This window comes from Seriola aureovittata, chromosome 8 (genome assembly GCF_021018895.1).
Source record: "Seriola aureovittata isolate HTS-2021-v1 ecotype China chromosome 8, ASM2101889v1, whole genome shotgun sequence".
NCBI lineage: Eukaryota > Metazoa > Chordata > Actinopteri > Carangiformes > Carangidae > Seriola > Seriola aureovittata.
In genome coordinates, this window is record NC_079371.1 from 4181397 (window position 1) to 4193913 (window position 12517).

The window sequence follows — 12517 nt, forward strand, 5'->3', positions numbered from 1 at the left end:
ACCCACAGAGATTAGCTGACAAGAGTGAGGGAGTGAGAAAAACAAGCAAGCAAGTTAAAGGTCTTAGTTTACCTGGCTTGCTGTGCTTGGCAGCCAATGAAAGTGCTTTGAAACCACAGATTCAAACGGTGCCTTCAGTGACTTCCCTCCAGCCACATTCGCCTTTTCTGTTTCAATTCTCATGAGAACAAACTTAACTTTTAAGTCGAGAGCCGCAACGTGGCAAATGATGTTATTTAGATGAGTCCAGGACTCTTTTCAAGCCTTTGAATTTGAACCTCGCCGCGTCCATGCAGCTATGCGTGTCTGTCTGCGGCGACGGGACTGTGGGAATGTCAGCGAGGATATCTCATTGAAGCTAAAGGAGGAGGCATCTGAAGGCGGGCAAGCGCTCAGCGGTTCAAAGGACCCTAGCAGGCATTTAAGGCTTGACAAAAGAACTTGGCAGATCAGTAAGTGAAGCCCAGTGTACTACATTAGTGTCAGGACCCCCTCCGCGTCCCTCCCACTTTGCACTTTCATCTCTGACACGGACATATTGACTTAAAGGAAAGGAGGGGTGCCAGGGCCGCGAGGGAGGGCTGGGTAGTTGTGGTGTGTGTGTTGGGGGGAGTGGGGGTGGGGAGTGGGGTGCATGTGTCCCATTCAATTCCCAAAGGTGAGGCGACTGATGCAGAGGGGTGACCACCGACTCAAATGAGCCACCCAGAAGCCTTTTTAAAATCTAGAAGTCACAGGCCGACAAGCCTGTGAGACCTAAACAGGACGGCCCTCTTCCTCTCATCTCCCTGAAATCACCCTCACTCCATTAGTATACGACGACCCCCTCCCCCGCCTCTCCAAACACACACTCACATCCCTTTTCACACCGCTGACCGTGCCCCCCCCCCTTTTTTTTTTCTGAAGGCTACCGAAGTCCAACGGCTAACGTGGGTTCAGGTCGCAACGGGGTCGCGACACCTTGACATTGTGGAAGGTGACAGAGAGAGGAGCCAGAGGAGGGAGGGGCGCAGCTAGCCAGCTACCTCCGAGACCTTTCAAGTATCACCTGAAGGAGAGGGAGGAGGGAAAAAAAAAAAAAAAAAAAGCGGGAAGTGTTTTAGTAATTTGTCCCCCGTCACACGTTGTTTGCATGGAGTCATTAAGGGCCATTTAGGGTTTTTGCCTTCAAGGGAAGAGGCCAGAGAATTTGGGTGCGGGCACTCTCGGGGGGGGGGGGGGTGAAAATTAAAGAGTCGCTCTTCAACAAATCATCTCTGAGCACTGCGGTGCACGCAGAACATATTAATGTTTCCATTAACTTCAGTCGCCTGTTTGACATTAATGATGATTTGCTCCGTCGCAGTCCAGCAGGGAGTCTAAAGTTGTCCAAAAACATAAACAAAAGTAAGGGCTGTCTTGTTGCTAGTTGCTAACACATGCAATAACTTTATGTGACTGCATGCATTTTGAAGACATCACTGAACCGCTCTTGCCTGGATGAATTCTTTGGCCGTTGCTCAGTGGAGAGAAACTGCCAAAATGTGTCACAGTGCTACAATTGAATAACAATCGGCCGACAGACCCCATGTGTTCTGAGTTTTTGGCCCATGTTTGACAGATAAATGTCAACTCCCTTGGACGAGCAGAGGTAATCAGAAAGTCTTGTTTCTCCTCTCAGACCTTTGCTGAACAATATGAGAGCCTTAATGACATAATAAGCCTTCAGAGCTGGGTGGACTGGTGCTGAAAGTTTGGAAAGTAAAATGATGTAAGTGTTTTTTTGTCAGCTCTTTAATTTTTTTTTTTTTTTTTTTTTTTTTCCTCCCGGAATTGAATGACCCCATAATTGTTTTCTTGGACGGCCATAATTACCAAATTAAGGGGCTGGTTGTTTGTAATGTGGCATAAAATTACCGTGAGACTCTCAAACTGTCCAAAAGCTTTGACTCATTCACACAAAATGTGACTATTTGGCAGTTATTAAACACACCTACATGTCCCTCTGTATTTAAGCATATCCTCACTCCTTGATGGACGGCAGTTTATAGATCTCATTAACAACACAAAGGCCCAAAGTAAATTAAAAATCAGCTTGAAAACAGCTTTGAAAAGGTGATGCTTCAGAATCAAAAGGATGCTGAAGTGAAGCCCACCAAGCGTGTGACCCGGACTCACCCATATAATTTGATGAGGACTTTGATTTTAAGTCATTACCTTCATGTTAGGGGTGAGAAGTACTAAGTGAGTGTTCAAAGCCGAAACCTGTCAGGCTAATGTTTATCTGATTACCGTGCTGTCTGAGGAGCACTTCCTCAGGTGCAAGTGGTCTGTTGTGTACTTGAGATCAGTCTCATCTTGGGTAACTCGATCGCATTCAGGAATTACTAGCAAAGTACTTTTGAAAATGGTCATTAAAAAAAAAAAAGCATTGTTACAATACTCTGCAGTCAATCCTATTATTCTCCCTTTGAAGTTAAATCAAAATTTGAGACACATTTGAAAAAGATTTTCCTCTTGCAAAAAGCAGTGTGTTGTGTTTTTAAAGATACAATCAGAAACTTTTCACGTCGCTGTCATGAGGCAACTTTTTTGACAAATGAGGGACAAAGGAGGAGAGTCCACTTTTCACTGTCCAGCTCGCAGCACATTCTACACTAGAAAAAACATCGCCAGGGAACTTAATCCCGTTAGAAGTTAGAGTTTCCTTTCCGAATATAATTAAGAGAAAACAAATTACAGACAATTTCTAATTTGCTCTTCCTGTTAACTGGCAAGTACTGAAACCTGAAAATACCGCTTCATTAACAGGACAAATATCTGGCGTCGCATTTAGGCAGGGTGATGCTTTATGTCACTGCTGACCCTCTTTTTTATTTAAGGTTTACACGTGCAGCTTTAAACGTGGGCTCAAGGCAATATTCAACGTTTTGGGTAAAAAAAAATAAATCAATAAAAATCCGGACTTAACGTTTGACCTTAACTGCAAGTTTCAGCTTTGCACCTTGGGGACAGACTGACGGCGCAGATCCAGAGCTACATTAGTCATCAGTCAACTATAAAAACTCCTGATCCTTTCCTTTACAATTTAAGTTCAAGAGTATGCTGCGCTGGAGTGCAGCTGCTGCCTACGAGTCCTCTTTTTCCCCCAGTCACGAAAGGTCCCACAGCAGTTGGAGTGGAGTCCCTCCTTGATCTGTCTCTGCTCTGGTAAGCTAGCCTGAACCTGCAGTTCCACTCATCCTAATCGCTGAGCCCAATCCATTCCCCTGTCTAGCACCTCTTCAGAGGCCGCTCGCCCCTTTGTTCTGACAATACACAAACGACCATTCAAATGGAGGGACTCTGTAATCAGTGAAATACTAGCCTCTGGGCTTTGTAGAATAGAAAAAGAAAAAGAAGAAAAAAAAAAGGGTGGGAGAGAGGGAGAAGCATAGAAAGAGAAGAGAGAGAGAGAAAATCCATCCATGACCAATCAACTCTAACTACCTGTCTGGCTTTTTAGCTGCAGATGTTATTTGGAAAAGAGGGGAAAAAATGTGCCCATTCCAGATGTAAGATGTACAAAGGGGAAGGCAAGGCTGGTACCTCCACCCACCGAGAAAAAGGCTGGACCCTTCCACACCCATCCAGTTTTGATATGGCTGATGTTGTTTTTGCTCTTGCCTACGCTGTTGCCTTCAAACAAGTATGTGATGCATTGCGTCACCTTTCACTAAATTTAGACAGTATGAGAGATAAAGTAAACTATGATTGATGCCGTCTCACTGTCAAAGCGCGCTGAGATCTTACAGGATCTTTTTGGTGCCAACCTTCACCCAGGGAGTGTTTCTGGATCATTTATCCAAGTAAATAAGCACATAAATATTCATATGATTATAGCGGGTATAAATCCATCTCTGAAAAACACAAGAAGCTTTTAAAAGGGGAAAAAAGAAAAGGGAAAATCAGGGTGATGTCTTTTTACAACCCCTGAAACATTACTTTCTATCTGGGTCAGAGGTCTTAAGAAGAGGAATCCAAATGCACCAAATGAAAAAACACATATAAATGAAAGGTTTTCTCTGCTGCTGTAAGATGAGTTGTTCTGAACGATATCACTAGAGTGATACGTGTTTTCACTTGTAGACTCCACGTTCAATTAACTGATGCAGTCTGTGATGTTACTGTGAGTTTGGTCAATATATTCATATTACTAGTTACTGGTGATGCTCAGATTGATACCGACCGAAATCTATTTTCCGTGACATCGAGGATGTGGTGACATCTTCAGAGTATCACATGCTTGACCCTGGCAGTGCTGATGCATTAAGCTGTCAAAGAACAAAAAAAGCACTCAGCTGAGTTTATAGAGATTAATTTAAGTTTGTGGCATTAATGATATGTACACAAGATATGAGCGACCAGGTAGTTGGGTCCAGGAGTGGTGAGCACTTCTCAGCCTGTTGGTGATTTGTGTCTATGTGTCTTTATTGGCAGGATAAATAAAGAGAATATAAAATAAATTTAAAAAAAGGAGAAGTCAATCTAAAATAAAAGCGGTTAAACCCGTAAATCAGGTTAAAGCCCAGAGCATCGTTAAAGTGTTGTTTTAGGTCAAGTAATGCGTTAGTTCAACCCAATTGTCAGTTGTAAGTCTCTCCTCTGTACTCTTGTTAAAAACCTTTTTTTCCCCATTTTGAATCATAATTGTCTGTAGACCTGAAGCATCACCTACCTGTTAATGTGTGTGTGTGGCCCAGGTATTACCCATGTTGTGGGGACCTTAATCTGTTCAGTTACATTATGGGGACTTTGGATGTGATGTAAATCATTCGATTTCAATGTGAGGACAAGTTTAAGGTTATAGGGTTAGGGTTAGGCAAGTAGAGTAGTGAATCTCTTTTTACCTGATGGGCTATAAATACATTTCTCTTGCCTTGATGTCTATGTAGTCACTCACTTCCTTCCTATCTATCCTGTGTCCTGTGGACAAACAGACAGACAACAACAGTTGCACTGGCAGAGAGAGAGAAAACCAGTCAATCGTGATGGTTGTGGTGTTGCTTTAATTACAAAAAATGGAAGCCTTCACCTTGTTAAAAACTGTGCAGAGATTATTCTGGGGAAACTGGAGAAATGTCAAGTGAGACAACGTGCAAGGTGCATAATGGCCTCTCAGAGCTCGGGGGCTGAAGTCATCACAGATATCAGCTTTTTGAAGTTTAGGGACTGACAAATTACCTTGTTGAACCGCAATGGTTTGAGTGAGACGTGTCTGTCGAACGTCTGGTAAAAGCGCTGCTTCAGGCTGTTGTTGGACAGGTGAGTGTGAAACAGATAAATGTGAAGTCACTGAAGCGAGGCTGTGATGTGGTGATAAAGTGAAGTTCAACGCCTGCCTGTGATCACCACAAGGTAACCGACTCCGGGTGTCTTCGTACCTTCGCCTGACAGTCCGACCAAGTACGATAAACACGGTACTCACCACTTCGTTGTGGGCATCTGGGCACGCAATGACATCTGTTGGCGTGGAGTCCCTTACGGCAGCAACAGGAGTGGTCGACGATGACACGGATTCGTAGACAAACCCTGCACATCAATCACGTCTGTTACACATCAGTGATAAATGATTTATTTGAATTATGCATCAGCATTGCCTAATTAAAACGGATGCTTTTATTTAAAGAGAAACTGAACTAAGTGGCCATCCATACAGAGCTACAGATTTACAGATCTACAGATTTAGATATACATGGACATGAGCTCTCCAGGGGAGGATGAGCGATGTGACACCCTGATAACTGAAGCGCCACCAGTTACCTCTTCCTGAGTCTTCTAGCTCCGCCTCCTCCACAGAGGTGGTTCTGCTCAGGTTCAGGAGATCAAGGGTCATCTGACAGTTTAGCAGGACTCCAGTGAGGCAACCGGTCTTCCTCAAACCTTTCCCCACTTCTTTTACTTCTGCATCACTACAGAATTGGCGGGTATGACTTCATGCACATACAGTCTTCTGGACACAAATCTAACTTGCCAAAGAGGAGGCTTGAGCCTGGCCCTCCCAGATGCAGTTGAAGACTTGTAAATAGGGGCATGCGCTTGTAGCATAGACAAGCACATGTGGTGATGTTTCCGGTTCAGCAAACACACCAAGTCATGGCCGTGGTTACACTGAGTTTTTGCTGCCATTCTTTTATGAACACGGATGAGAAATGAGGCCTTGCCCCTCTCAGTTCTCTCCAATCTAAACATTAAATCAAATGGAATTCACTTGTGCTCCGGTATCAGCATTAAACACCATCTCGTGTTGATTGTGATGAGCTTTGTGAGAATATTGCAAAACCAAACATAACATTGAGTCATATAGAAGTTGGCAACTCACTGGAAATTTCTGGAATACCAGCTCATCTTCTAAAAAGAAGCTGAGCTGCATAACGCCATTATTAATCTTAGTCATACTCTATCTACTTCAACCAGCACTGGAAAGGAAACAGAAATGTATTTTTCAGTGTATATCCAGACAGCTGTTGTCAAAGCCAGTATTCAGTCAAATGGCAACAAAAAAGGAAAACGAGAAGTACTTTTATAAATTATCATACAACTATAATCTTAGAGAGACGATTATGTGGAGATAATCCTACAGAACAAAGTCTAGGTTAGTCCCCCTTTCAGAAAAGCCTCCCCCGGATCTGAGCCGAGTTACTCTCACAAGCCTCTGCTCTGCATTAGGGGAAAGAAGCTCTGGGTTTGTGGGCAGAGGAATGCAGCTCACATCTTTGCCATAGCAGCCGTAGAGGTAATGCGCTCGCGTGTTGGCGCTTGTCGAGGTGAGCGCACCTCCCTCTTCTGTATTAATAATCGCATGTCCTATTGCTGTACCAACTGGGCTGTGTTTTACTGGGCCAGGGTTTGCTTACGGGAAGATAGATGATGAACTCCCCCACCTCTTCCTCTAATTTACACAATTACTTCCCCTGATGTCTGTTTCACTGAAGTGTTCCCAATCCCTGAATGAACAAACCTTTACCGCATATCCCCAATGCCAAGAGTCTTCAACCAAGAGACTTCAACAAGAAAGAAACGGGAATACGTCGAAAGAAAGACAGAAAGAAAGAGGGCAAGGATTTTCATCTATGACTGCGAGCACTGACATCTTGGAATGTGACTAGAACAGTTAAAAATAGCTTTGTTTAGTATTCACACAATTCATGATAATGCCACAGAGTTCACAAATCCTGACAGGAAAAAGGTTTCACTGCTCTTTTTTTTTTTTTTTTTTGTGAAGAAAAATGTTTACATAAGCGCATCATCCGTGACAATTGACTTATACATAGAAGGAATTGTTATTAAGATACAGTCAACTGTCAAAATCGTGCTGTGAAAGAGAAAATCACCGGCGATGACAATGATGGCTTCCTTTCCGTCTAATATAAACATACCAGCATGATCACTTTTTTCCCCCAGGGCAAACTCATTGTTCCATTTTGAAAGCTCTCTGTGAATGCTTGAAATGTTCCCTTGATATTTTTTCCCTCTGCTCGTTTATTTGCTTGTATCCAGGTGATGTGCCAACCTGTCACATCAAGCACAGACGGCCTTATTTCCTCAGAGCAAAGGTCAAAACAATCGTCATGGGAGGGATGGGCGTACGTGAGTGTGTGTGTGTGTGTTTGGATGGGTTGATATACCACCGTCAGTAGTTTTAGTTTGACGTGTTAAGTACAAACTACCCGGGGAAACAGATATTGCTCACTCAAACACGCCTGTGACAAAGATTTTGACATTTTAGCAGAAATTTTCCTGAGAAATCCTTGATTTTTATATGAAAAAAAAAACAACATTCTTATCAGACTAAATCACAAACTGAGACTATGTTTTGGCATATTTGTATATTAAATTTAATTTGTCCGGTTTGTTTGTGGACACAAAGAGACTAACCATGACCTAGAGGAAAAAAAAAAGAAAAAGTTAACTACATCCATCTGTCCAAATCACATTACTTCACATTACACGGCTAATAAAAGGGTAATGAAGTCGAAAAAAGTCACAGAAATCAAAGTCATCTTTCTCTGCCACTTGGGGCCGCCAAGGTGCAAACTGGACCACTGCAGCTTTAAAAAGGAGAATGCATCTTTTTCTACACATCTGCACTGAAGGACAAAATACTGAGTTGCTTTCCAACCACACTCCATCTTAATAACAACACTTATCAGCAGTTTCAGTTCTGACCGCATGTCCTAACCACAGAATTATTATATAGTATTAGCACATGTTAACGACACCTGTTGTTGTGTAGTTGTGAGGGTTTTTTTTTTTTCAAACTAGACACACAGATGTGTTTAAAATCACACATCCCTTTGGGTCGTGAGAAAAAAGAGGGCGGAAATGTACATGCCTGCAGAGACATGACCTTACATTTCTTTCCACCAGAGATCGAGTATGAAAATATTATCCTCAATTTGAAGTTCTGCAAGTAAACCCGAGAAAGACAATTTGACTGATAATGCATGATGTCAGTGAACTTTTTTGCAGAAGCTCTAATGTCGTAAATCAACACTTAACAGAAAGAAAAGACTGAAAAAGACAGACGTGTTCTCAAAGGTGGCATTAAAAAAACACCATAATTAGAGTAGTTGTACTTGCCATCTCTGCTTTTAGCTATCAAAACTGGAGCAGTAAAAATGCAGGCAGAGCTGTTGTGAGTAGAGTGATATAGTCAGCCTGACAGTAGTGTTAGCATTCCCTGAAGGCAGTTTAAAGAACAGTGTAGGATGAGGTTGCATAATCTGTGCCTCAAATCCATGGAAAAGAATGCCTGGTCTTTGAGAAAGATATATTGACACTTCCAAGACGTCTGGAGAGAAGCATGTGGAGTTACACTCTTGGCAGCAGCGAGGGCGACTGTACCAAATGGAAATTTGTAGCTTAATTGATACTAGTTGCTACAAGCCGTACTAACAAAGACGTGATGAGGTGGTGACAACGCACGTCTGATTTTTAATGTGGATTTGAGAGTTTGATTCCTCGAGCATAACTGAACAAATTTTTCAAAAAATGACTAAACCACAATGAGCAACCATCTTGAATCTTGAATCACGGAGCGTAAAGGAGCTTTTTGTAAGTTTTGCTATTGTTACAAGGCACAACATTAGCATTAACAGCTGTGTAGTTACAAAGGAGAAACGTCGCAAGTTCAGCATCAAACGTACTTCCTTTAGCCGCCAAGTGTCTCCAGCAGTGGAAAGAAACGGCGTTGTCAACTCTTGTCGCTATCTCATATTTTCTTCTGATGAAGTTAGCACGCTAACCAGCTCGTCTCATCACTTTCCAATAGCGAGTCACTGTCGCCTCGTATTGATTTAAAGGTACACTGTGAAGTTTCTGAGCACTTATGGCGCTACAGAGCAATGATTTTATGATTGGGTCCGCATTTTGTTGACGTTGGTTTCAGGTTATTCTGTTGATCAACAGTAGGTGCCTGTAACATGCCAAGAAATAGAGTGCAGAAGAAGAAGACTGCAAGATAGCAAACATGGACGCTAACAATGCACAATTAAAAGTATTATTTACAAAATCTACTTTGCAAATGTTTTTATGAGGAAGGAAATGCATTCAATATGTTTGTTAAATCTCCATGAAACATTGCATTTTGTTGGGAAACACAAAGTAAACATAACTTTTACAAGTTTACAAGAAAACTCCACAGGGCACCTTTAATTTAGGATGGAATTACAGCAGTACCTATAAACCGAGAGAGCTTGAACATCATTACAGGAGTTCAACCAGAAAGGGTTAAACATTAGTAAGGATCCAATCGTACAAGGCCCAAAAGATATAAGCTAGTAGTTTTTGTAGCATTTGCATATTTTCATGCATAAGTATTCAGTTATTCACAAAGAATCCTGCCATGGTTCACTGACCAGATAAATCCAAGTGAAAGCTGACACTTGTTATTGCTTCCATTAATTAAATCCACTACAACTAAAATGATTCGGAAAAAGAGGAATTTAAGCCGAGAGAGATGGATTGTGTAAAACAGGATGCAAGTAAATTTTGTAGACTGTTTAAAATCCACAATAAACATTCTTAAATCTATGCTTAATAAACCTTCATTTGCAGTGTAGCCGACATTTCGTCCGTCCTCTTACACATTTTGCATCACAGTGAGAATGCTGCAATAACATGTGCTGGTTTGTATTACAAGTATTAAATTCTTTTAAAAAGTGCTAGGAAGTGTTTTAACAACTGTTAAAAAAAAAAAAAAAAAAAAAAAAGGATCTACAGATGGTTTTTGCTGCTTTTACAACAGACTGTTTGAAAAGTACAAGAACAGCCTGAGCCTATTAGATGTTATCTACTGTACCTCCTCTCCCCCACTTACAATAAGTGCTGTAAAAACAATTAAATTTGGTCTGTGATCATGTATGGTTTGCAGCACTGTGTCTCTTTAAAGCTGCAAAGACCATAACACAACATCCATAAAGCTGCAACTTTTTAAATCTTAATCTAAAAACATCACACCCAAATCGTGTTTTGTTTGTTCTGCAAGGACTCTGAATAGTACAAATGATTCACCCTGGATGAAAGATCATTTAATCCAGCCCCCAAAACACACACGCGCACACACACACACACACAGATAAACACACACAGGCTTCAGGCTCTTAATAAGGCAGGTGGTTGTACAAGCTGGTTTTACAAACTGTCCGTCCTTTGCTTCACTCACACACTCTTCACAGAGGGCACAAACATGCTCACAAACAAAACACACCTGTTCTCTTAGAGGAACACACACACACACACACACACACACACACACACACACACACACACCACACACACACACACACAACACACACACACACACACACACACACACACACACACACACACAACACACACACACACACACACACACACACACACACACACACACACACACACACACACACACACACACACACAGAGTCAGCATGGAGGCATCTATGACTGAGAACAGATTGTCATGACTGTCCTGTCCCATATCGTGTGACAGCTGGATTAGAGAAAAGGGCGATATTTCCCTAATGGCCTAATGTTGTGTTTGGCCGCCACATGAAGGGCACGGATACCTGCGGTCTCACATGTACAGAGCACCTGCCTTGTTCCTGTGTGGTTTTAACTGTTACAGCATGGCACTAACAGAATAAGGACTTCCATTAAAGGGTCAGTTCACCCAAATTACAAGAGAGACATATAATTTTCTTTTTCACTTTCATCTAGTGGTTCTCCAGCCTTTAACTGCAGATGTTTTTATTTGTGCCCTTTCTAACAGTTTTCTTCTGATTATCCAGACCAATGGGGAACGGAGGGACAAGTTACCGTTTCATTTTTCAACAATCTTAGCATTCACATACAAATCTCCATTCACCTCCACTGCACAGGGGTCAGAGCGGGTCACTGCTGGAAGCAGCCTTTATCAGATCGCGCATTGCACTGAAGTTATGATGACAAATACGATTCTAAACCAGCATATTAAAAGACCATTATTGCATTTTGTGCAAGTACACACTGCACAATGACAGATGGAGCACAATGTACACTCAATGAGCCTTAATGACCAAGTGAAAACATGGTTTGTCTCATGAGACCAGAGGATATTTCTCCTCACGCTCTTTAAATGCTGCTTGGAAAACTCAAAGTTGTCATACACCTTTTACTCACAGTGGTTTCCATCAGCTCAATCAAAAAAAGGCCTGATTGTTGCAGAGCTGCTGCCATGGTCGTCTGTCCGGCAGGTTGTTGCACCTCTGCAGAGGACGACTGAAGCTCTGGTGGAGTGACTGTTGGGTTCTTGATCAGGATCATGCTTCAAAAAAACCTTTCATTTCACAATCACTGTTGCTCCTGGGAACACAGGCATGGTTTTATACCTTCGCCCTGGTCTGTGCTTCGCCAAAGTTTTTCTTGCACGTCTACAGAAAGTCCCTTGGACTTCCTGGCTTGGTTTTTTTGTCCTGAGATGCAGCGTGAACTGTGGGACCTTCTAAACACAAACTATGTCCAATCGATTCAGGTGGCCACAGGTGGACCGCAGTCAAGTTCTAGAAACAGCTCAATGATAATTACTGCAAACAGGACGCACCTGACCACAGTTTGGAGTAACGCAGCGAAGGGTCTGAATCATTCTGTAAACGGGAGGTTTCAGTTTGATTTTAAATTTTGTGCAATACAATTTCAAAAGCATGTTTTCACTTTGGCATTAAGTGTTGATGGGAAAAAAAATGCAATTTTATCAATTTAAAATTAAATCCACAATAAAGTGAAGGGGTCTGAATACTTTCTGAAGACACTGTGGTTATAAATAATTGGCGTTGGATATTGGTTGCTCAAGTGGAATTAACCCGACAAAGTGTCAATACCACAACATTTTCTCTCTCTCCACTGTGGTACACTAGTAACTTGTAGTAACTTCTACACGTGTATATGTGTGCGCACTTTGGGATTTTGGTGTGTGCGTGTCAATACCTCGAGGCTGGTTCAGTCAAACCCAGGACTGGAATTCAAGTCAACCACAAAG